Below are 22,746 nucleotides of genomic sequence, written 5' to 3'. Positions count from 1 at the left end.
CCCATATGTACAACAATGCCAAGCAACCAGAGCTTCCAGGGACTAAGCCACTACCTAAAGACTATACATGGACTGACCCTGGACTCTGACCCCATAGGTAGCAATGAATATCCTAGTAAGATCACCAGTGGAAGGGGAAGCGCTGGGTCCTGCTAAGACTGAACCCCCAGTGAACATGATTGTTGGGGGGAGGGCGGCAATGGGGGGGAGGGTGGGGAGGGGGACACCCATAAGGAAGGGGAGGGGGGAGGGGGATGTTTGCCCGGATACCGGGAAAGGGAATAACACTCGAAATGTATATAAGAAATACTCAAGTTAATAAAAAAAAAAACATGTAGTATGTTTAGAGGTAAATACCACAAAACACACGCACATCTTGCACAGTGTAAATCTGAAAACTTTGCGTAGGGAGGCTGAGGAAGACACCAGCACACAAGTGCAGACGTGTCATGCTTGCAGTTTGGAAAGTCAATTATTGGGTTGCATTCAGTTTTCCTCAAGTCTGGGGATCTGCTGTACATCCAACTATAATGCCACCCAGCCTGCATATAGAAACCGGAAAAAAAGAATTCTAAAACATAAAATGTAAATGACCTAGAGTAGCCAAATTGTTTTTCTAAAAGGATCCAGTCTTTACCAGTTTTGAGTCTTAGGGTAGTGCTAGTGTTGTCTAGAAAACAGATATAAATATTTCTGCCTGGGCAGACTATCAGTATATCTGCTCCTCTTAAGACCCCAGTGTCTGAAGGTCTCTCTGGTGTCTGCTACAGCCAGGGTCAAAGGTCTCCTAAGGAGACCTGCCCCAATCCAGGGACACAGGAGGCAGACTCCAGATAGAGCCACCCAGGTCAGTTAACACCAGAGATAACCAGATGGCAAGAGGCAAGTGCAAGACCATAAACAGTAGAAGCCAATATACATTGGCATCATCAGAATACAATTCTCTCACCATAGCAAGCTCTGGAGACACCAGCACACCTGAAAACCAAGATGCTGACCTAAAAATCCTATCTCATGATGATAATAGAGCCCTTTAAAGAGGATATGAATAACTCACTGAAAGAAATGCAGGAAAACACAAGTAAACAGGTAGAGGAAACAAATCCCTTAAAGAAATAATTTAAAAAATACAATCAAACATAAAGGAATTGAACAAATTGGTCCAAGATCTAAAAGTGGAAGTAGAGACAATAAAGAAAACACAAATGGAAGCAATCATGGAAAAAGTGACCCTCTAGAATGTACCAGAGACCCGGGAGGTGAGAGACTCAAAGGGAGGGACCTTAGATGAAATGCCCAACAGTGGGGAGTGGAAACTTGTGGAATCCACCTTCAGTAGAAAGACAGGGCATCAGGTGGAGGGAAGGGGTTGACATTCCAGTCAGGAACTCTGACCCATGGTTGTTCTTGTCTGTGAGAACTGCAGGGACAAAAAATGGTGAGGAAACTGGGGGAATAGAGATGCAATGACCAGCCCAAATTGGACCCATCTAGGGGGAGACTCTGGAGCCTGACACCATTACTGATGCTGTGGTGTGCTTACTGACAGGAGCTGCCCTTCAAGAGACCCAACAAGCTGCTGACTGAGATGGAGGCAGATACTTGCACCGAACCAACGGTCTGAAGTTGGGGACTCCTGTGGTTGATTAGGGAAAGGCTGGAAGAGGTTGAGGAGTAGGGTGACCCCATGGGAAGATCAGCAGTCTCAACTATCCCAGACCCAGATCCCCAAGATCTCTTGGATACTGTGCCACCAACCAGGCGGCATCATACCCTAGCTGGTCTGAGGCCCCTGACACATATATAGCAGAGACTGCCTGGTCTGGCCTCAGTGAGAGAAGATGTACTTAGCCCTTGAGAGATTTAGGGTCCCAGGAGTGGGGAGGCCTGGCAGAGTGTGGGGGGGGTCTGGAGGTGTGGGGACATCCTTTTGGAGATGGAGGAAGAAAATGGGACGGGGAACTGTTGGGGGGCAGAATGAGAGGGGGATAAGGACTGGACTGTAAGGAAAGATTAAAGATAATAATAAAAGAAAGAAAATGGGCATGAGTGAGAATGGTGTAAAATTCAAAGGATCACGATGAAACTCCAGATACAGATCCACATGCGCATGAGCATTTGGCTTTGAAAAACATACCAGAGAAATTAAATGGGCAAAACGTAATTACAATAAAACAAACTAGAATAATTGGGCTTTTCAAAGAGACATATAAGCCTAGAGCCTTACCTGACAGCAAATACAAATGCTTGTTCAAAACAGATTGAACATGAAAATGAAGCATCCAACCTTAAGAGATTTAGAAGAAACAGAGGAGGAAACTTTATGACTTGGGTTAAACCAATATTTTTCAGACCATACCAGGAGTAGATTTCTGTGAGTTTGAGGTCAGCCTGGTCTACATAGTGAGTTCTAGGCCAGCCAGGGATACACAAAGATACCTGTATCAAATATATATCTTAGGCCATGAGATTATGGATCATAGAAGAAGAAATTTTTAAAAATTATACTTCATAAGAAACCTGTATTCTTCCTTCAAAAGTGACACTTTTGGAAATGCATAGATGAGATACAGATACATATTTTCTGAAACATATAAGTCATCAAGTGCTTACGACCATAATATGCAAGTAACTTATGAATCATTATAAATGGGTAAAATATTTGGCAGCCAATTCATTAAGTGAGACTTAGAAATTGCAAATGAACATTGCACGCTCTAGTCATTGCTCATTAAGGAAATGCAAATTAAAGTCTCACGAGGATGGCTGAGGTCATAAATACAGCACCACGTGCTGTGCAAATGTAGAGCCAGTGAAATGCTCACACATCATGGCTGACGGACGATGATGCGACCACCTGGGAAAGGAGTGTGGCATTCTCCGGGATCATTTTGTACAGTTACACACGATGTGCCAATTCTACTCCTAGAATTTTATTTAAGAGGTATGTAAGCTACAGGAAGAGATGGCTCAGTGGTTAAGAGCACTGGCTGCTCTTCCAGAGGTTCTGACTTCAATTTCCAGCAACCACATGGTGGCTCACGGCCATTTTAAAGAGATATGAAAACTAGGTCTGGGTTGGGGATTTAGCTCAGTGGTAGAGTGTTTGCCTAGCAAGCGCAAGGCCCTGGGTTCGGTCCCCAGCTCCGAGGGGAAAAAAAAAAGAAAAAAAAAAAAAAGAAAACTAGGTCTACGTTACACCCAAATATTCAGCTGTTCTTTCAGTTTAGTTGATGTATAGGTAATACGTTTATTAATAGAGTTGAGTTTATGTCTGTCATTGTTTTCTAAGCGTTCCCTGCTTGTCTTTTTTGTTTTCCTTATGATTTTGTTTAAAATAAATAAATGTATGTGTCCCATTATTAATTCCTTGGTTCTGTATTAGTTATTTCCTTACAGCTTGCTCCAGGTCTGCACTTCTAGACTTAGTTGTACACAATCTACTTAGCTTGGATACTGATTTTATTCTACCTTTACTTCAATACAGTGCTACCACTCTGTGCTAATATTCATATATCTTGCCCATAAAAATAAATCAATGTATCTTATATAAATACACATATGTACATATAACACGTAAATGATATTATATGCACGAATATACAAGGATAAACACAATACTGTAATGCTCAATTACCACTTTCTGTGTTTTTATGTTATTTTGTAGAAATTTAAAAAGGCCTTAAATTTCTTTATGTATTATTGTGTTTAAAAGTTTTCATTTTTTCTTTGAATACGCATTTCAGTTGCCAATTATTTTACAACAAACCAACTTTCTTTTGCTGATGTTACATCTATTTATTTATTTATTCATTCATTTATTTATTATGTACACATCATAGAGCTTTCTGCTTGCATGTATGCCTGCAGGTCAGAAAAGGGCATCAGATCTCATTATAGATGGTTGTGAGCCACCATGTGGTTGCTGGGAATTGAACTCAGGACCTCGGGAAGAGCAGACAGGGCTCTTGACCTCTGAGCCATCTCTCCAGTCCCTGATGTTACCTTTTTGACTTAGCATACAAGTCCCAGGTTTCACAACAGCATTTTCATAGATACTTTGTATGTTCCTTTTCCCACCCGCCCTCGTCCTCCTGCCCCTTTCTGCCTGTTCTCTCTCTCCCTCAAACAGAACCCTTTCACTTTCAAGTCACGTATATTCTACTGCCCCTCCACACACTGCTTTAAAACTTTCCTTCCCTCATCCCCATAAAAATTGAAGTCCATTATCTGCCTAAGAGAGAATACAGTGTGCTGCGTCTGTCTCTCTGAGTCTGGGTTATTTTACTTTACACGATGACATTCAGTTCTATCTGTGTTCTGACCAATGTCATTTCATTTTGCTTTATGATTGAACAAAAATCCCACTGTGTACATCTAACACATTGTGGGTTTTTTTTGGTTCTTTTTTTCGGAGCTGGGGACCGAACCCAGGGCCTTGCGCTTCCTAGGTAAGCGCTCTACCACTGAGCTAAATCCCCAGCCCCAACACATTGTGTTTAAACCGTTTTTCTGTTGAGAGCTGCCTTAATCTGGGTGAATTTCTTAGCTGTTCTGAATAATTCAGAAAAAAGTCATGGATATGCAGCACCTGCAAGGTAGAGCTCGATTCTTAGTAAATTCCCAGAAGTGCTGGGGCTTCATCTCACAGTGCTTCCACTCTGGGTTCCGTGAGAAGCCTCCATGGCTCACATTCCTCCAGCAGTGAGTAATTCTGTCCACAGCCTGGCCAGTACTTGTGCCTTCTTTTTCCTCTGCTATTCATTCTGGCAGGTGAGATGGTTTTCCAAAGTAGTTTTAATTTGCCTTTCTCTGCTGGTTAAGGCTGTTGAGCACTTTTCAACTATTTATTGGCTGTTTGCTTTTCTCCTTTTGAGAACTGTCCATTCAGTTCAATAGCTCACTTACTAATCAGAAGATCTCTGTTTTCTCCTGTGTTAGTTTAGTTCGATTTGTTTAGGTCTTTATTTGCTCTAGATATTAACTACCAAGTACAGCTGACAAGTTTTTCCTCCTACTCTATAGGCCGTCTCCATTCTCTGATGATTTCTTTTGCCGTAAGAAGCTTTTGCTTCTGTTTTTATGATGCTATCTTATTTGTCAACTGTTATTTCCCATGTTATTGGAGTCATTCTCAGAAAGTTCTCACCTATGTCTGAATCTCGAAATGTTTTTTTTCTGTTTTCCATTAGCAGTTTCATTATTTCAGGCTTTATATTAAGTCATTGATCTCTTTTGAATAGATTTTTTTTCAGGGTGAGAGATATGGATCAAATTTCAAGCCCCAGAAAATGGAAATCCACTTTTCCAGCACTGTTGGTTGAAAAGGCTTGTCTGTTTTTTTCAAGCTTGTTTCCCAAACCCATAAACATGGATTCTCATTGCTACCCTTGCTGCATTGCCAATTGCCTTGGAAACAAGAGGGTGCTTCCAAAAGGAAGAGAAAAAACTCACTCTGAATGTGGGCAGCACCATGGGCTGTGGTTCCAAACAGGATTAGAGGATTCCTGATTATGGATACAATGTGACTAGCTGCCTCATGCTTCTGCTGTCGTGACTGCCCTGCCATGATGGACTGTACTCTCAAGCTGTGATCCAAAATAATTCTCACTTTCTTCAATTACCTTTCTCAAGTATTTGTCAAAGTAACGAGGAAAGTAATATAGTAACACCTTTGTTGGAAATTAGATGGTTGTTGCTGTGTGCATTTGTCTCTGGGCTCTCTGTTCTTCAACAGCTGTCTCTGTTTCCATGGCAACATCATGCTCTACTGCTTAGGCCTTAGAGTATAGTTTAAGGCCAGCTACTGTGATACTTTATTTAGTATTGTTCTTTCTGCTTAGGAGTGCTTTGTTTATCCAAAGTCTTTTATGTTTTTCCATGAATTTTAGGGTTTGCTTTTTGTTTTGATAAGATTATCATTGGAACATTGGTGGGGATTGTGTTGACCCTGAAGACTACATTCATTAATATACGTGATCATTTTCTTGATATTAATTCTTCTCGTCTATGAGTATGGAATAGAACTAAATACTTTGTTTTTATTTTTACTTTCTATTTTTTAAACCTATGTTTGTATGTGTATCAGTGTTTTGCCTGCCTATGTCTGTGTACCTCAGGCATTCCTGGTGCCAGTGGAGTCCAGAAGGGGGCATCATCAGATCCACTGGGCCTGGAGTTACAGACAGTTGTGAACTGCTGTCTTGGTGCTGGAAATCAAACCTGGATCCTCCACAAAAGTAGCCAGTGCTCCCAGCCGGTGAGCCATCTCTCCTGCCCTCCTCTTTTTACTGTTTCTTACAGAGATCTCTGAGAAGCGTTTTAACAGACTTTCCTTTTAGAACAGCTCTTGGGTTAGAGGAAAGTTATGCAGAAAGTACAGAAACTTTCCCTAGCTTCTTATCTTCCCTTGAATTCCCCTCTTATCACTATTACCGTGAGTTAGAATGGCCTGCTTCTCAACACCTTTGAAGCAATGCTGACACCTTACTATCAATGTCTACATCCAGGCTTATTCTCTATGCTGTGCAGGTCTCTGTATTTTAACACTGAATAATAACATCTATCTACCACCACAGCATAGCATAGAACAGGGCCACTGCTGTAAAACATCCCTTGATAAACCTACTCATTCCTCCCTCCCCCTTTGTCCTATGGAAACCACTGGACTCGTTCGCATTTTCCTGTTTCACACATTATGGAGGGATTTGCACTCTGTAGACTAAACAGCCTTTACGAATTGTGTTCTTCCACTGGATGTAGTGGCCTAGAATTGTAGGAGTCGGGAGCCTGAGGCAGAAAGACTGCCATGAATGTAAAGTTAGTCTGGAATACAACTCTCCCACAAAGTGAGACCCTATCTTAAAGTAACTGAAGCAAACCAATGCGTGTGTGTTCCCCTTGTGTAGGTGCCCACAGAGGACAGAAGGGGAGGACATCAGGTGCTCTGGAGCTGGAGTTAGAGGCAGCTTTGAACCACCAACCTGGATGCTGGAAATTCAACTCTGGTCCTCTAGAAGACAAGCAAGTGCTCTCAACCAATGAGCAATCTCTCCAGCCCTTAACCCATTTTTAAATCAGACTGGTTGTTTTGATTTTGCTGAGTTCTAAGCTACTCTTCCCCCCACCCCCGCCTTTCTCTCCCTCCTCTTCTCTATCATTTTGTTTTTCAGTTTTTGAAATTTTTTAATTTATTCTTTTATCATACAATGCATCCTGACCACACTTGTGGTGATGTCAGTAGGATTTGCTGAAGGAGGCAGAGGCGGGAGGATCATGAGTTCAAGGCCAGCCGGAGCTCCTTCATCTCTTTATAAATAATACTTCATGCTGAGTGTGGGGCCGTGGGGGCACAGTTGATTCGAATAGTCTTCCACAAAATAAATAATATGCACGTACAACAGCAGACTCAGGCAGAAACCAAATTCTCCTGGTCTCAGACTTTGGGAGTTCTTGGGGTATGGTTAGAGGTTCGTGTGTGTGTGTGTGTGTGTGTGTGTGTGTGTGTGTGTGTGTGTGTGTGTATGTAGTGGTTAGCCAGACAGAGGAAGTTGCAGTAGGTATGAGATTTCTTTTCTCTCATGGCTCATTGTTGCCCACAAAGATAGGCCCCACCAGGCCAGGGAAGAAGGACAAGAAGGTGGGTAACTGCTCCAGGGTTGGGACAGGTTGGGGCACTACCTCCTGGGCGACAGTGCCTTCAGAAAGGCTGGGCTGGTCCGGTAGAACAAGTGGGTGAAAGATAAGGTATGACCTGTGCTGGGTATCTCTATCTGGTGTTTCTGTTTCATTTCTGAGCATCTCCCGGACTGTCTCTACTTCTCTTGGTTCCACTCTGTGCACCATATGACTTTGTTTCTTCCCTGCAGGTCATTGGGGGGCTCGTTCTGAGCATCTACCTGTTGGTTTGGCTCAGAAAGCAGGCTTCACCTGCAAAAGAGAATTTCAATATCTAAATCTTAATTCCCTTCCAGATGTGGTGTTGCACACCTGCAATGCCAGCACTCATGAGGCGAAGGCGGGCAGGAGGACTGTGGGTTTGAAACTGCCATGGGATAGGTAGAGTTGCAGGCCAGCCTGGATCATTTAGTGAGACCGTGTCTCAAAATAAAGGGCAAACAAAAAATTAAACAACAGCATGGCCCCCCCCCCCATTTTTCTAGTTGTTTGTACCCATTTATGTCCCCAATGACCCAGGCTCCAGGGTTGTATACCAGAGTTTTCCAAACTGAAGAGGTTCCTTAGATTAACGTTCCTCAAGTAATCTTTCTGCATTTTAGATGTGAGTCTTCATTGGATGAGTGTCTTCCAATATTTTCTCCTCGCACATAGCGTTTCACTCTCTTGACAGAGTCTTACATAGATGAGAAGTCTTTAACAGTAATTAAATATGATGGGTAGTTTTTTTATAATTTACTTTTAGTAAAAAGTATATTTTACATCTTGTATGATTTTAATTCCTTAGGATTAAAAATTAAATAATTAACATATTCTATGTTGTGTTGTCTTCTGGTAGTTTTGTTGTTTGGGGTTTTATGTGTAGTTGTAAGATCCATTTGAGGTAATTTTTTGTGGAAAGGATAAGGTCTCTGTCTAAGTTTGGTTTTGTGTGCACGTGTGTGTGTGTGTGTGTGTGTGTGTTGAAAAGACTAGCTTTTCTCTCACTGATCTGTTTCTTTGGCAATAATCCATTCATCCCACCTATAGAGTTTTACTCTACCCATTCTGTTCTGCCGATCGGCCAGTCTTCCACCCATCCACGATGTCTTCTTTCCAGAAGCCTCATAGAAAGTTTTGGAGCTGTCCAAGTTGAATCCTTCTATTTCTCTGGTTTTTCTTTTTTCCTTCCACATGTTGTTGGTCACTGGGATCTTCTATCTTTTATGTAAACTTTCTAATCAATGTGCTGATCGTCCCTAATGAAGTGTTGAGATTCTGGTTGTGAATGCATTAAATATGTAGATAAACTTGGGAAAAACTGACACCTTGTCACTACCGAGTCTCCAATCCATGGACATGGTATTGCCTTTTGCTCGTTCTCATATTTTGTTAAAGTTGTTAGTTTCCCCATATATACATTTAGATTTAAAACTGAAGTATTGGTGTTTTGGTGCTAATGTGATGTTGTACTCTTAACGATAGAATTCAATTATTATTGCTGGTATAACAGTAAATAATTGACTTCTCTGTATTAACTTTGTGCTCGTTTATAATTTCATAACAATATTTGGTATGCATTCTGTAGGGGGAGGTATTGATTCCCTAATTGGTTCTTTATTGTGTTAATAAAGGAGGCAGAGACTAATCACTGGACAAAGGGGAAAAGGTGGGACTTCCAGGTCCCAGGAGGAAAAGAAGGGGACAAGAGGGAGGAGACAGAGCAGGAAGTGGAGTGGAGTAGGCCTTGGGGTTTGTAGCCTGTAGTTTGTAGCCTCCATTGTGTGCAGAGGCCAAGGAGGATGGGGCAGGATATTCTTCATCCAGTCATTGAGCTATCTGGTTAGTTTTGAAATATTAAGGCTGCCTGGTGTTTTCTGTCTGCAGCAACTAAGGTGGGCAGGAGAAAGGGCAGTGGCAGGGTGGACATTGGTGGCTTGGCTGAGCTAGCCTGGAGAGGCTGAGGGAGCTCAGGCAGAGCTCTTAAGAAAGAGCTAACAGGTTTTAAAAGTTACACGTAACACTATTCTTCTTTGGAACTATCTACATAGATAATTGAGTCTTTTCATGTTTCCATTTCTCTATCAAGAAACCTTCATGATTGGTGCATCTACCTTATACACTTGTTTAATTCATTATACATTTTCATTGTCTTTTGGGGAATATAATTTCAATAGCAGAACTGACATTCTAAAGATCCTACCCTATTTCTGAGCCAGGTGCTAATAATGGATCTTTCTTTTTCCTTGAATATAGCTATGGGGTATACTTTTCTGTTTTTGTTTTTGCATTTTTTTTGTAGTGCTTTGCTGAAAACTGACATATTACATACTATGTTGTTATTATAAACTGCTTCCCTGTAAGAAAATTTGTTGGAATTAATCTTCAGAAACTGTTTCCTTCTCTGTGCTGTAGCTAAAATCTGTGTTCAATTTTCGTATCTTTAATTATGCTTTCAATCTGTCTTGCTAGGTGATCGCCCCTGTGATGGCTTAATTCAGTGGTCAACCAATGGCTGGGTACTGAGGACCCAGTGGCTCACAATGTTTAAAGTTCTGAAAAGCTGATGCCCCTTTCTGGCTTCCACTGGCACTGTGTGTCGGGGTTGTTCAGACATGCATGCAAGCAAACCTCCAAAACAACAAACAAAACCAATCAACCAGACAAAAAACTCACTCCCACACACAAAGAGAAATAAATAAACCAACAAAAAAGAAAAAGAAGTTTGTAAATAAAAGCAATAAATGAAGATGGTTGGTTAGGGACAACTTTGATAATTGCTAGTATATGGTAGTGTGGGATCACTATTCGTTATAACAGAAATATTATTATATCCAGGACTCAAGCAATGTGTGGACTTGTGTTTTATGGTCTGTATGTGCTGTTTTCTGGGGATGGAGGGATGAATGGGTGCTTAGGAGGCCGTGCTGCATTTCCAGAGACCCGAGTTCAGCTGGTGGCACTCACATCACAGGCCCGGAAAGTCTCGGGGACAGAGTTCCCTCCTCTGGGCAGGCACACTCACCCGTGCACCACCAACATATATAAAGAAAATATTTTGTTTAATTAGAAATCCCACACACGGGACGGCATGGTTGTTACTTTTCAGCAGTGGTTCAATGTGCTTTTAACATTGCTTTTAGAAATCTCGACTTCACAAAACAAATTTCACTCCCAGGAAGAAGATATAGAACATTTTTCATGTGTGAAGAGATAACTTGGCCATATTTCACAAACACTTATTTTTTTGTAAAGTTTTCAGAACTTTCCCCGAGATACTAAAAAAAAACACTTTTCCACCAGATTTTCGGTTTCTAAATCAGGCTTTGAGTCAGATTCTATATTGATCTAATATACCATTAAGTGACAAAATGGTACGATTTATCATGTCCACGGGGCATTATGGGAAGTTCTCCCTACTGCGGGGGTTCTCTATTGGTACTTTCTAATTTCCTCACATCGAAGGCTAATGACAGAAGAGCTTCCCTCTCAGGTTATTGTTTCCAACAAGCAACTGCATAGAAACAAGTGATTATTTTTGAAGTTGTAGCATTTTCCCTATGATCATTTAAGGAATTGTTTATTACAAGCTTAAAATTCTATTTTCTGCCTATAAGACAAATTATCTTATGCATGAATATGAGAAAACACAGCTTCTCTACACTGGGCAGCAATAAAACAAAAAACAAAACAAAACAAAAAAACCCTCTCTGTCCATAGTGTAGTAAATACTAATATAGTTAATACTAATATAGTATTACTAAATACTACATTAATTATTTTGTCTGTCTTTTTCTTTCTCTCTCTGTCTCTGTCTCTCTGTCTCTTTCTCTGTCTCTATCTCTCTGTCTCTGTCTTTGTCTCTCTCTCTCTCTCTCTGTGGGCCTGTGTGCGTGTGTGTGTGAATGTGTGTGTGTGTCTAACCAGAGTAGCCATGAGGCAGAGATTTGACCTTGCATGAGCAATGAAAGCAAATGAACCTATTCAATTTACATAGGAGCCCAGTGTACTATGCCTGTATCTCCTGTTAACTCTCGAGCAAGCACAACACGCAGCCTTTGCATCTATTAGGAAGCACCATACCCATTGTCTTGACTCTGACATCGTTAACATGAGCACTCATTTCCCTCTGCTTCTAGTATCCTCTTCCCAGGGTCTTCCCAGAGCTCCATCTCCCATTCCTACAGCAGCTTACCCTTTCTCAGTCTGTTTTCCAGAACATCTTCCTTTCTCTGCCTTTGGGGTAAGACCCGATACCATTCAGATCCGGTCCACCTGACACCTCATTATTTAAGACCTGATGCTCAGTACTGAGGTTGTTTCTGAGTTGCATTTTAGACGGTGGCCAAAGCTACCTAGAGCAGTCCTTGGGATGCGCAGACAGTGCCACGCTGTCCGACGAGAACAGGGCATTTCGTTAGCCATTGTTACTGTGCTTTGTTTTGGGACTAGGAAGACCGGATTGGTGACACTTGAATGGTTGTCCTCAGGAGTGTAGCTCCTTAAAGCTCTGGATGATATTCTTAACTGTTAATCAACACATAACTTTGTATCTGATTCTCTTTAAATATCTCCTACCTATTATGTATAGTTGATTCGTTATCATTGACCGCATAGCTAAAAGCATTGTAATTTACACCCCAACAAAGCTCAACCAAGCCATCTGCTTTCTCCACAGGCGGGAGACTGCTTCCTTTTACACAAGTATGGCTAGGTCCCTGGAACACTACAGTAACATTGAACTTGGGCTCCATTTTTTAACACCATGAAAACATCAAAGATATAGACAGTATGGGGGGAAAAGGAAAAGAAAGTGTGGGATTGCACTGACTATGAAAGGAACACGAGTTTATGGTGTGCTTCCTGTAATTCAAATATATTTCTGCCCTGTGCTAGTTTTTGAATGTCTGCAAAAGCACCATTACTACGAACTTTGAGACTGCAAATATAGTTAATTGAGAATGTGAATTTGTAAGTAGAGAATCCGAAGGTAACAAAGATCAATATTATTTAAATAATAAAAATATTATGGGGTAGGATGTGATTGGAGATTGAAAGAAGTTTTTTTTTTCTTGTACATTCCAGCTTAACCGGATGAAGCTGAACTGTTGTTAAAGCTATATTTAAAATCTTGACTTTTCTTGTCTCTGCAAAATGCTTCTGAATTATAGTTTATCATAATAAGCATTATAGCCCAGCGTCCCCCATAAGCCCTGGCCTTGCTTTAATCACTGGTCTCCAGGGCTGCAACTAAACCCAGGTCATAGGCATTGTTTAGGGGAAATCCCTCATTCAAAGTACAAGGGAGACTTTTCCCCGGTAAAGCCAGAGGAAGAGATCACTATCTTATCATCAAGCAGTGTGGTTTTCTGAGATGGAGAGATCCCTCCTGGATCTTTCCTTCCGTTTATTCTGTCCCATAGTGCTATGCAAAAGGACACTTATTTTGAGGTTGCATTTGGGCTGTTCCAGGAGCAGGATTAGAGATGTGGATGTAGGAGCCTTCTGATGAACAACCTGAGATTTCAACTTGTAAGGTTTGACATGGAACCCAAATGGGAGGCTTATTGGGCTTGCCTTTCTCTTTGAGCTGTATGTAGTGACTCTTTTTGTTTGTTTTGTTTTATATTTTGAGACCAAGGCTGTCCCTAGAACTCTGTGTAGACGAAGCCGGCCTCGAACTCACAGAGATCTGCCTGCCTCTTCCTCCCAAACCCTGGGTTCAAAAAGCTTTTATTTTGTAGCCGAGTGTGCCACAGATAGTCCATCACATCGGTTTTACTTACACCATTTAATATGCAAAATCCAGACTGACGATCCAATGCAACAAGCTAACAGGAAGCACGGAAGAGCAGAACTGTATCGGCAAGAGGTGCAGATTCACGGAGCAAGCCAAACACTCCTTAGCACAACACCCGAGAGAGCGACTTGCATTTCACCCAGGGCATAACTGCTTTCTTTTGCTTCCAGAGAGATCCGTACCTCATTTGAATCTCATTTCCACAATGTTAACGCGGAGATGGCGGTAGTTCCTAGCAGTGTGTTCCTTTAGTAAACCAGTGGAATCCTTCTATGCCTTGTGGAAGACAAATTTCCAGATGAAAACACCCTCGTAACATTCCAGAGTTCTCATATATTGAATGAAGTTATGCCTATAAGGGCAACGCTATAATTTCAGGCTTTGTTATTTTTCTCTACCTGGCTCCTTACCTTTGCCAAATGGCTTAAGCTACCAGAGGCCACGTCTCCACAGCTGCGGATCAGTTCCTAACTGCACTGGAAATTACAGACCCTCACGGGGTGAACAGACCCATCGCCTCCAGGCTTCACCTTTAGGAACTGGTTGTTTAATGCTTCATTACTCTGCTTCTGAATCCTACCTGTTGGTCAGTAGACACTTCCCGTGCTTCCTCTCCAACACCACTTGCGGTTGCCACCTTGGGGCTGGGGGCGGGGATCCGGGGAGTCAGATGCTTTGTGTCCCGGACCAGAAAAACCCTCCAGGCTTCAGAGAAGGGAAGTAGGTAGCAAAGTGCAACTAGCTTTTACAGCCTCCCTTGCTTTTCAGCAAAAAACGTTTCCTTCCTGTCACGGAGCTGAGAACATATGCGGCACTGTGCGACACCTGGCAGACGATTTCTGCAAAGCTTCAAGTCTGGAGAAGGGAAGGCTGACTCACGCTTTCTTCTACCGCATGTGTGAAACCTTTCGAGAAAATTTGGAGGCGGAAGAGCCACAGGATTTTGATGATGCTCTTCATGGCTATTAAATCAGTATTTTTAAAAAAGAGAACCGACTGGTTTTCTGCTTCTATTTCTGACCTTTACAAACTTAAAAAAAAAAAAAAAGCAACCTGAAAGATGCTAAGTGCCATTTTTAGGTAGCTGTGGTTTTCAGATCTTCTTAAGCATCGAACCTCGTGGCATCTTTGGTATTCAAGTTTTGTTGGTGACAAGGACAAAGGCTCTGGGGAAACCACACGGCCATTGACATTGACTTTAATCATTGGGTTCTTTTCACTGCAGGGGTTGCTGTCTTTGAAAGTTTCGTACCACTCACATTTTTTATTAAAATGAAGATACTGTAAGGGCTGGGGAACTAAAACACCAAAATAATGAATTTCAGGAAAAAAAATTTTTTTTTTGACTACCACTGTCAAGCACCTGGCAAGTGTCACTCATAAGGCATTGGTTTCTATCACCATTCAAAGAACACCGAGGAAGACCTACTGTGTTGTAGAGACTGAGTGATTAGCTCTGACTGCCCAAAATGGCTCCAGGAGCAGGACACCCACACAGACATCTATGTTCAGTGTCTGGGCGTTTCTTTCAGTGAAAGAATTCCATATGTTGCATGCAAATTCAACAGGAGCCAACGAGAGGCCCTTTCAGAGGTTGTGGACCCATCAAGTGTTTACCTAAACATCCTTCTTTAATTTAAATTTTGCTTTATTTGTGTGGATGTTTGGCCTGCACACAAGCCCTTGTCCATAGAAGCCAGAAGTGGACATCAGAGTCCTTACAACTGGAGTTACAGATGGTTGTGAACTGCCCAATGGGTTCTGGGAATCAAACTTGGGTCCTCTGGAAGGGCAGCCAGTGCTTTTAACCACTGAGCCATCTCTTCAGCCCCCTTAACATGGTTTCTTTGTCACACAGCTTAGGACACTCCAATGGATAATGTGCCTGTGATGTGAAGCAGTTCTACAAGCCACACATGCTCATGTGCTATGAGGAGCAAGGCCTCCTGGACTTGGGACCATTTAGTCGAGCCTGCACCACAGTTGTAGCATATTTCTGTGACACTCCCAAGCGTCCCATCAGCTTCCATAATGCCAGACACTGCAGCAGAAGCCAGAAGTATTAAACACAGGATCAGTGGTAGTCAGATCCACCCTCTTCCAGAGCTCTGTTCAAATGCTGTGCTTAATAACAGCCTGACCTTGAGGCAAGCACTTCAACCAGAGCGTTCTCCAATGTGCAGGATGGGGTTAACAAAACATTCCCCTTGGGCACAGCTGTGAGGATTAAAGATGTCACATGACTGTGTGGCAACTAGCCACCCATGGATGAGATAGAGACCAGCTCTTACTTTGTGCATTGTGACTATCTACAATCCTGAAAATCAAGGCACACTTTTCTCACTCTCCAAACCCTAGCACACTGGTTCAAAGTGTATTTTTCAAACATATTATCGAGTCGGGGTTTAAAAAGCAATCTCTGGGTATGTTCTGCTCTGCTTATCAAAGGTTGCCTCTAATGCCTTCCCAACGGTGTGTAAATTACACAGGCCACTCTTCCACCTCCAGTCTGACTCAAACCACATTCCTTGTGGTAATGGGTCAATCTCTTTACTTTTTTTCTCCCTCCTACCACATTCTACACCCCAAAAGATGCCAGTTTTCAGTTGCCTTTGAAAGTGAATTCTCATCTGTACTTTTTTTTAAAAAAGTCCTTTTAAGTAGTTGTAAGTTCTTTGAGAGCCCTCCAACCCCAACCATCAGCAAGTAGTCACCAGAGAGAATTACTACTGCTTTCGCCAGAATCCTCCCACAGAGAACGAGGGCTTTGTAATGAGCAGCACAACCAGAAACGGTTGACTCTTTGATCTTTGATACATGGACAACTCTAAAGAGAAAGGCATTCCAGTCCAACCACACACAGAGAGGGAGGGACACAGGTTATTTATGGAAGCCCCCTGACTCTGAGTTTAGCCTGGCTCTTTAGAGACTCAAATACACACATCACTTTGACTAGCCAAATTGCTCCTGCCCCTTGCAGTTGTATCTAATAGGAAGGGAGTGGGAGGCGGGGTGGGAACGTCTGCTCTTTGGCTTCTCCCTGGGGTGAGAAAGGTAGCTTGGCAGAGTCAGTCACTAGAGTATTTATAAAGACAGCAGAAAATAGAGTCCACATGTGTACAGAGGGAAATCAGAGTAAATCACCAGGGTGAAGAAGCCTCTCAACTTCATTTCTGAGGTCTGGCAGCTTGTGGCAGAGTGAACAGAACTAGCCACTCTGGGCTTCAGTACATAGAGCCCCCTTATTCACATGTGGCCTTTTGCTGATCAAGTCCGACAGCCCTGAAGTTTCTCAGATGGGTCGAAACAGATGCTGGTTCTTTCAACTCAGACACTGTTTTGTAAGCCTGGCCGCCCAGGGAACTTCATGTCTCAAAGCTGATATTGACCTGAAGCTGTAGGTTCTTGCTTCTGGAGTCGCTGAAGGGCTGGTTAATAACTTCCTACCAGTGATGTCCAAAACTTCATCTCCAGGACCTGCCTTCCCTGGGGTGTGCTGGCTCTGTGTTGTGTCTGACTCTCTCAGTCTGGATTTTAACATGAAATTCCTACACAGGCTATATTGTTGGACTCGAGGCTCTGAGCTGGAGTTACTGTTTTGGGAGGTTTGGGAAACTTTACAGGGAGAGCAGTCAGAGGTAATAGGCTACTGTGGCCGAGTTGTTGGGGAGCCCCTATCCCTGGATCTTTCCTATTTTTCCCTGCTTCCTGTCCACTGGGAAGAGAACAGGTGTCTTCTGTCGTACACCCTGATGCCGTGTTGCTCTGCACAAGATAAAGCTGTGAGCCCAAATAAATCCCTCCTCCTTTAAGTTGTTCTCTCAGGGATTCAGGGCACCATTATGCACAAAGTAATTAAGATGAACCAAGAACCAAGTTAAATAGGAATGGTACCATGGTAAGATCTGTTCTCTTTGCAACCTTTCTCTGGGTCTGATGATACTGATCTGGTGGATTTATAGTGAAGGCTCAGGCTGAATGAATCTGGCTATAGTTGGAACTTCACTAGGTCATTCCTGGGCTAGAGATGCAAGACCACCCATACATCCATTGGACAAAGAAAGCAAGATCGTTGAGTGTTTTCTTATTCTGTGGAGGTTATGATGGCTTCTAGCCAGAGTCTGAACAGAAAGATGGGCCTATCAAAGTCAGCTGACATAATACCCGTCCTGGAAAATAGCATGTCTGCTCGGGCCGCCATCTGCAAGACCAATAAATAACAGACAAAGCAATACTCAGCTCATCTCAGAAGGCCTATGTGTGGGGAAGCTTCATGGTTTAACTTAGACTTTTGGTTCCCTGGGCTCAGGGAAGATTGCAGAAGCCACATTCTACAGACATTGCTTTGCCTACTAATTCATTCACTCATCTCAAGAGTCAGTAAAAAGTTGGACTCACCTAAGAAGACAGTCGGGTGGAGGGGGGATTGACATGTAAGTAGTATAATCCTTCGAGGGCAGCTTTCAGGGGTTCTGGGGTGCAGTCCCACCTTTGTCTCTGGGGTACGGTATAATCAGCTACAAACTTAGGGCTCCAGTATTTCCATCTGTAAAATACAAATAATAGTGTAAGTCTTCACCTAGTGACTGCTAAGCGAGTAATTAGATGCCAGATTGACTAAAAAAGGAAGAGCAAAGATTAAAGTGCTGGTATATGGGACATATTGGAATCACACACACAGCTATTCAAACTCAGTGCTCTTAGCTGGGAGTTTTGCATCATTTGTTTTTTTTTTTTTTAACAGAAACATGAGCTGGATAGCACGAGGCAAGGCAAACACATTAAACTAAACCAACCATGAAAATAACAGCAGGCTTCTATGGTTGAGGGCAAGAGGACATGAGAAAAGGCTGATTGGGAATCAGAAAGGAGGCAGAGAAGCTGAGTCCCCTGTGACTTACTGCTATGCACTGTCCTCAGAGAGCCCAGCACACAGAGACTGTATTCCATGAACCAGAGAGACCAGCATACAGAGAGGCTGTATTCCATGACCCAGAGAGCTCAGCACACAGAGAGACTGTATTCCATGACCCAGAGAGCTCAGCACACAGAGAGACTGTATTCTATGACCCAGAGAGCTCAGCAGAGAGCTCAGAGAACTGTATTCTACACCTAACAGTCATAGACTCCCAGGCTAAGTGGGAAATGATGTGAGGTTGTAGAAAAATTCAGAGGCTGGAGCAGCAAAAAGGATCCCACCTAAACAAAATTGTCCAGCCTCAAACATTTTAAAATTATGGGTGAGGACGACCGGCACATCTGTGCAGGGAGGATCGGGGGTCATTGGGAAGCCCCAGAAAACTGAAGCTGACATTCCATTCTCCCCCCACCAACAGTGACCTCCCTGTAACTAGAAGCTGGGGTGATTTAGCTTATGACAGTGAACCTGGTGCACACAGAACAGGCCAGCTGCTGAGAGAAGAGCAGTGCTCTCTTCATGAGTATTTGTTGCTCTAAATCCCTCTTAGGATCCAGAAAAACTCATTTCAACTGGAAAGAAATGGTGGACGAGCGTATGAAAGATTCCACTGACCATGAATTAGAATATATTGGAAAACACCATTGGGTTTTGACTCAAGCTTCCTAAACATGGACTAGCTCATGGAATTCAGGTTAGCTAGTGTACTGAGTTCAATCAATTACCAATTTAAACATTAAATTCATACTTAATTATTTCTTAAAAGTATGGCTTTAGAGTCAAAACAGTCCTCTATATACTACTATGTGTAATCTAGGACAGAATGGTCCAAGTGTCAGGAAGCCTGAGGCCTGTGTCTCTGAGACACTTAGTCCAGAGACTTAGCTTTGTTACCAATAAAATAAAGCCCAGGGTGAATGAAGAATGAGCCCCTCAGCTTCGCCAGTGTGCACTCAAGCTTCTACCACTCTTTCCACAACCGCTTCATTTTGGGATTGTACACACGCTCTTTTCTGCCTGTTTGTTTCTTAATATCTAACCTTTCTTTTTAAGGTTTTTTAATTCATTTTCTGAGAATTTTCTGTGTATAGACAGTGTATTTTGATCAGATCCACTCTTTCTTTTTTTTTTTTGTATATTCTTTCCAAATCTAATTCTCCCAGTTTTCCATTAGTAAGAGAAAATGCCTGAGCTGATCAACTTATGAAGAGGAAAGGTTTATATTGGCTTATGGTTTCAGTTTATGGCTTCTTGCTTTGGGCTTGTGGTGGCATTATGAAGAATAGTGGGAGAACACGGCAGAGGAAGCCTGTTAATGCAGCCAGGAAATGGGAGAGAGAGGGGAGAAGTAACTGAGGTTCCAAAATTACCTTCAAGGGACTATCCCCAAATATTTAACTTCCCAACACCTCCCAACAGTTCTACTGACTGAGGACCAACCTCCAGATCCAAACAGTAGACTCTTCAGAGTCAACAAACCATATCCTTGGTGCATTATGGACCCAGGATACGAGCCCAGTTGATCATGTTTCCCATTCTGGCATCTTTCCGTTTATATGTTTGTGTAACTAGGTCAATAAGTGATGGTTAATAAAATATTTCAAATTAGTATTAGAGCAATACCAATCTATTGCTTGGGTATCTTTACAGCAAACTTCTTGGGGGTCATATCTGGTGATTGCTAACTCACTGGGGATAGGTAGCTGAAGATTCTGTATCAAGGACTAGAGAAATGACTCAATGTACAGAGCACTTTCTATGTAATCATCAGGACCTGAGTTCAGATCTAGAGAATCTACATAAAGTAGGGCATGTCTGCAATCCCAACGCTCCCGTAATGAGATGGGAAACAGAGACAAGAGAATCTGGAAGTTTATGGGCCAGCTAATCTGTCACATGCAGCAGTGAACATGTGATTAACCCAAACAAGATAGAGGACAAGGATGGACAGCTAATGTTGACTCTTGACCTGCATATGTGCATTGTGGTACACAAGCACCACACTCAACACACACACACACACACACACACACACACACACACACACATAAAGAGAGAGAGAGAGAGGCAGACAGAGACAGAGGCACAGAGACTCAGAGACACAGAGAGATACAAAGACACACACATACACACAAAGAGAGAGAGAGAGAGAGGCAGACACAGAGGCACAGAGACTCAGAGACACAGAGAGATACAAAGACACACACATACACACAAAGAGAGAGAGAGAGAGAGAGAGAGAGAGAGAGAGAGGCACAGAGGCACAGAGACACAGAGAAATACAAAGAGAGAGACAGAGATACAGAGAGAGACTTAAAACGAAAATACACACCAACAGTAAGACAGTAACTATGATTTGCCAGTTATTGCTTCCGGCCCCCATCCTTGCAGTCACCCTGCTGGTCAAGCAGTGTTAGGGTCACTGTGCAGCTAAGCCTGCTGAAGTCATGGGATAAAACATATCGTTTTATCAATGTCATATTGTAAGAGGTAAAGCCTGGTCTCAAAACCAAATCTACACCCTCCTGGAGTAGTGTTTCAGCAGCTGCTGTGTGTTAGTGTTGGTAATAGTTAGATGTGTGCAAATTTGGTGCTTGAGACAAATAGTTCTGAGCTATTCCTACCTTTCCTTCTCCTTAAGTTTTCTCCTCAGCCTCAGCCACCCCCACCTCCCATGACTCCATACAAGGCCCTAGCCTGCATTGATCCACAGGTCACAGATCTACCTGCTTCCCCACTGGACTGGCTTGCTTCCCTTCTGTTGCAAAGATTGGTATACGTGTTTTTTTTCTCCCTCCTGATGCTATGTTCCTCTTTACCCCACTTGCTTAATCCACTGTATGAGAGAAAGGGAAACAACACAAAATGTAAGAGATAAGACAGCAGATGATCTGTGCGTGTCCCCAGCAGGCACCGTGTGTGTCCCCAGCAGGTGCTAAGTGTGTATACAGCAGGCTCTGTGTGTGTCCCCAGCAGGCTCTGTGTGTGTCCCCAGCAGGCACTGTGTGTGTCCCCAGCAGGCACTCTGTGTATATAGAGCAGGCAGTGTGTGTGTATACAGTAGACATTGTGAAACAGCACAGGGAAATGCATTGCCTAATTATTTGCTCATTATTGGGACTTATTGAGAAATAATTAATAATAATAACCCATTGCTTAAGTATCTTTATAATAAAATTCTGTAAGTTAATACTGGAGAATTCAGACTCACTAGGGCACAGAATTGAAAAGCATAATAATTTCCCAATAGTTTTATTCAATTTTACCCAAACAGGGGTAACTTTAGTTATGTTATTAAACATGGCCAAGCCGAAGCCCACAAAAGGTTGTGTTTGAATGAGTGAGTAAAAGCAGGTGACATCAGTATTCAGTTGTTTAAAGAAAGAACTCATGTAAAACACTTAGTTTAAACAACAACCAAACCAAAAACCATCAACACCAAAAAACTCCAAAGCAGCAACAACAGCAACAACAACAACAACAGCAGCAACAACAGCAACAACAACAACAACAGCAGCAACAACAACAGCAACAACAACAGCCCCCCTTTCCTTTTAATAAAATTACAAAGCCTGAAATAGTTTGAATATTGTCACTCAGTTTATGGGGTTCAGAAAGAGAATGTTGGTACATAGTAACAAGTCAGCAGAACTCCAAATTATTATTATCAAACCAGACAACCTTGAAATAAAAGGACTATGCAACCACTGAGCATAAATGAACAATTTTTTAAATTGTAAATCACTGTATTAGCCAAATTACTGAAATATCCTGTGATTCAGAGCGACAAGCCAGCCATTAGTACGTTATCTCATGACAGCATAATCTTTATGAGAAAAGCAATTGTAAAATCCAGCTTTAAAAATGATATAATTGTGTGTTAATTATATGTTTAATGGGTTTCATAATATATCCATTCAAGCATATCGAATCCTTTGGCTCCCCCGTTGCCCTCTTTCTCCCCTTTCCTTCCACTGATCCCCTACTCTTCTCAAACACTCTCATCTCTGCTTTCTTGTAGTAGGCTTATCCAATAGTTTCTAGTTCATCCATTTTCTTGAAAACGACATAATCCATTCATCCTTACCATTGAATAGAACTATCACGAATATAGGCAATGTTCTCTTTATCATATGTGCAAATCGATAGACATCTAAACTTGTCTATTTTATAACATGATCTTTCCTAAGGAATATAACCTTGCTCCTTTAACTACATAGGGACAAAAGAGTAAAAACACATGTGTTTTCCCAAATACAAAATAGCGAATAATGTTCAGAGTAAAGTAAATACTATTTAAGGTTTAGGTGTTGGCCATCATTCTAGTCTAAGGATCAGGAGTTCAAGATCATCCTCAGCTACATAGTGAGTT

At 42.2% G+C, this 22,746-nt stretch overlaps 1 protein-coding gene across 4 annotated transcripts in view; it reads right to left on the bottom strand.

Moving 5' to 3' along the window:
• Positions 1–22,746, bottom strand: part of Etl4 (enhancer trap locus 4) — an 817,363-nt gene that overhangs the window by 487,779 nt on the left and 306,838 nt on the right. For all 4 annotated transcript variants that reach the window (XM_087590293.1, XM_087590320.1, XM_087590317.1 and 1 more), the window contains exon 3: positions 17,855–18,002. The gene's annotated coding sequence lies outside the window, so the exon portion shown is untranslated. The remainder of the gene's footprint in view (positions 1–17,854; positions 18,003–22,746) is intronic.

Source organism: Rattus norvegicus, chromosome 17 (genome assembly GCF_021556685.1).
Source record: "Rattus norvegicus strain SHRSP/BbbUtx chromosome 17, alternate assembly SHRSP_T2T, whole genome shotgun sequence".
NCBI classification, from domain to species: Eukaryota; Metazoa; Chordata; class Mammalia; order Rodentia; family Muridae; genus Rattus; species Rattus norvegicus.
The sequence above is the reverse complement of the archived record's forward strand: the minus strand, read 5'-3'. Positions and strand labels throughout refer to the sequence as shown.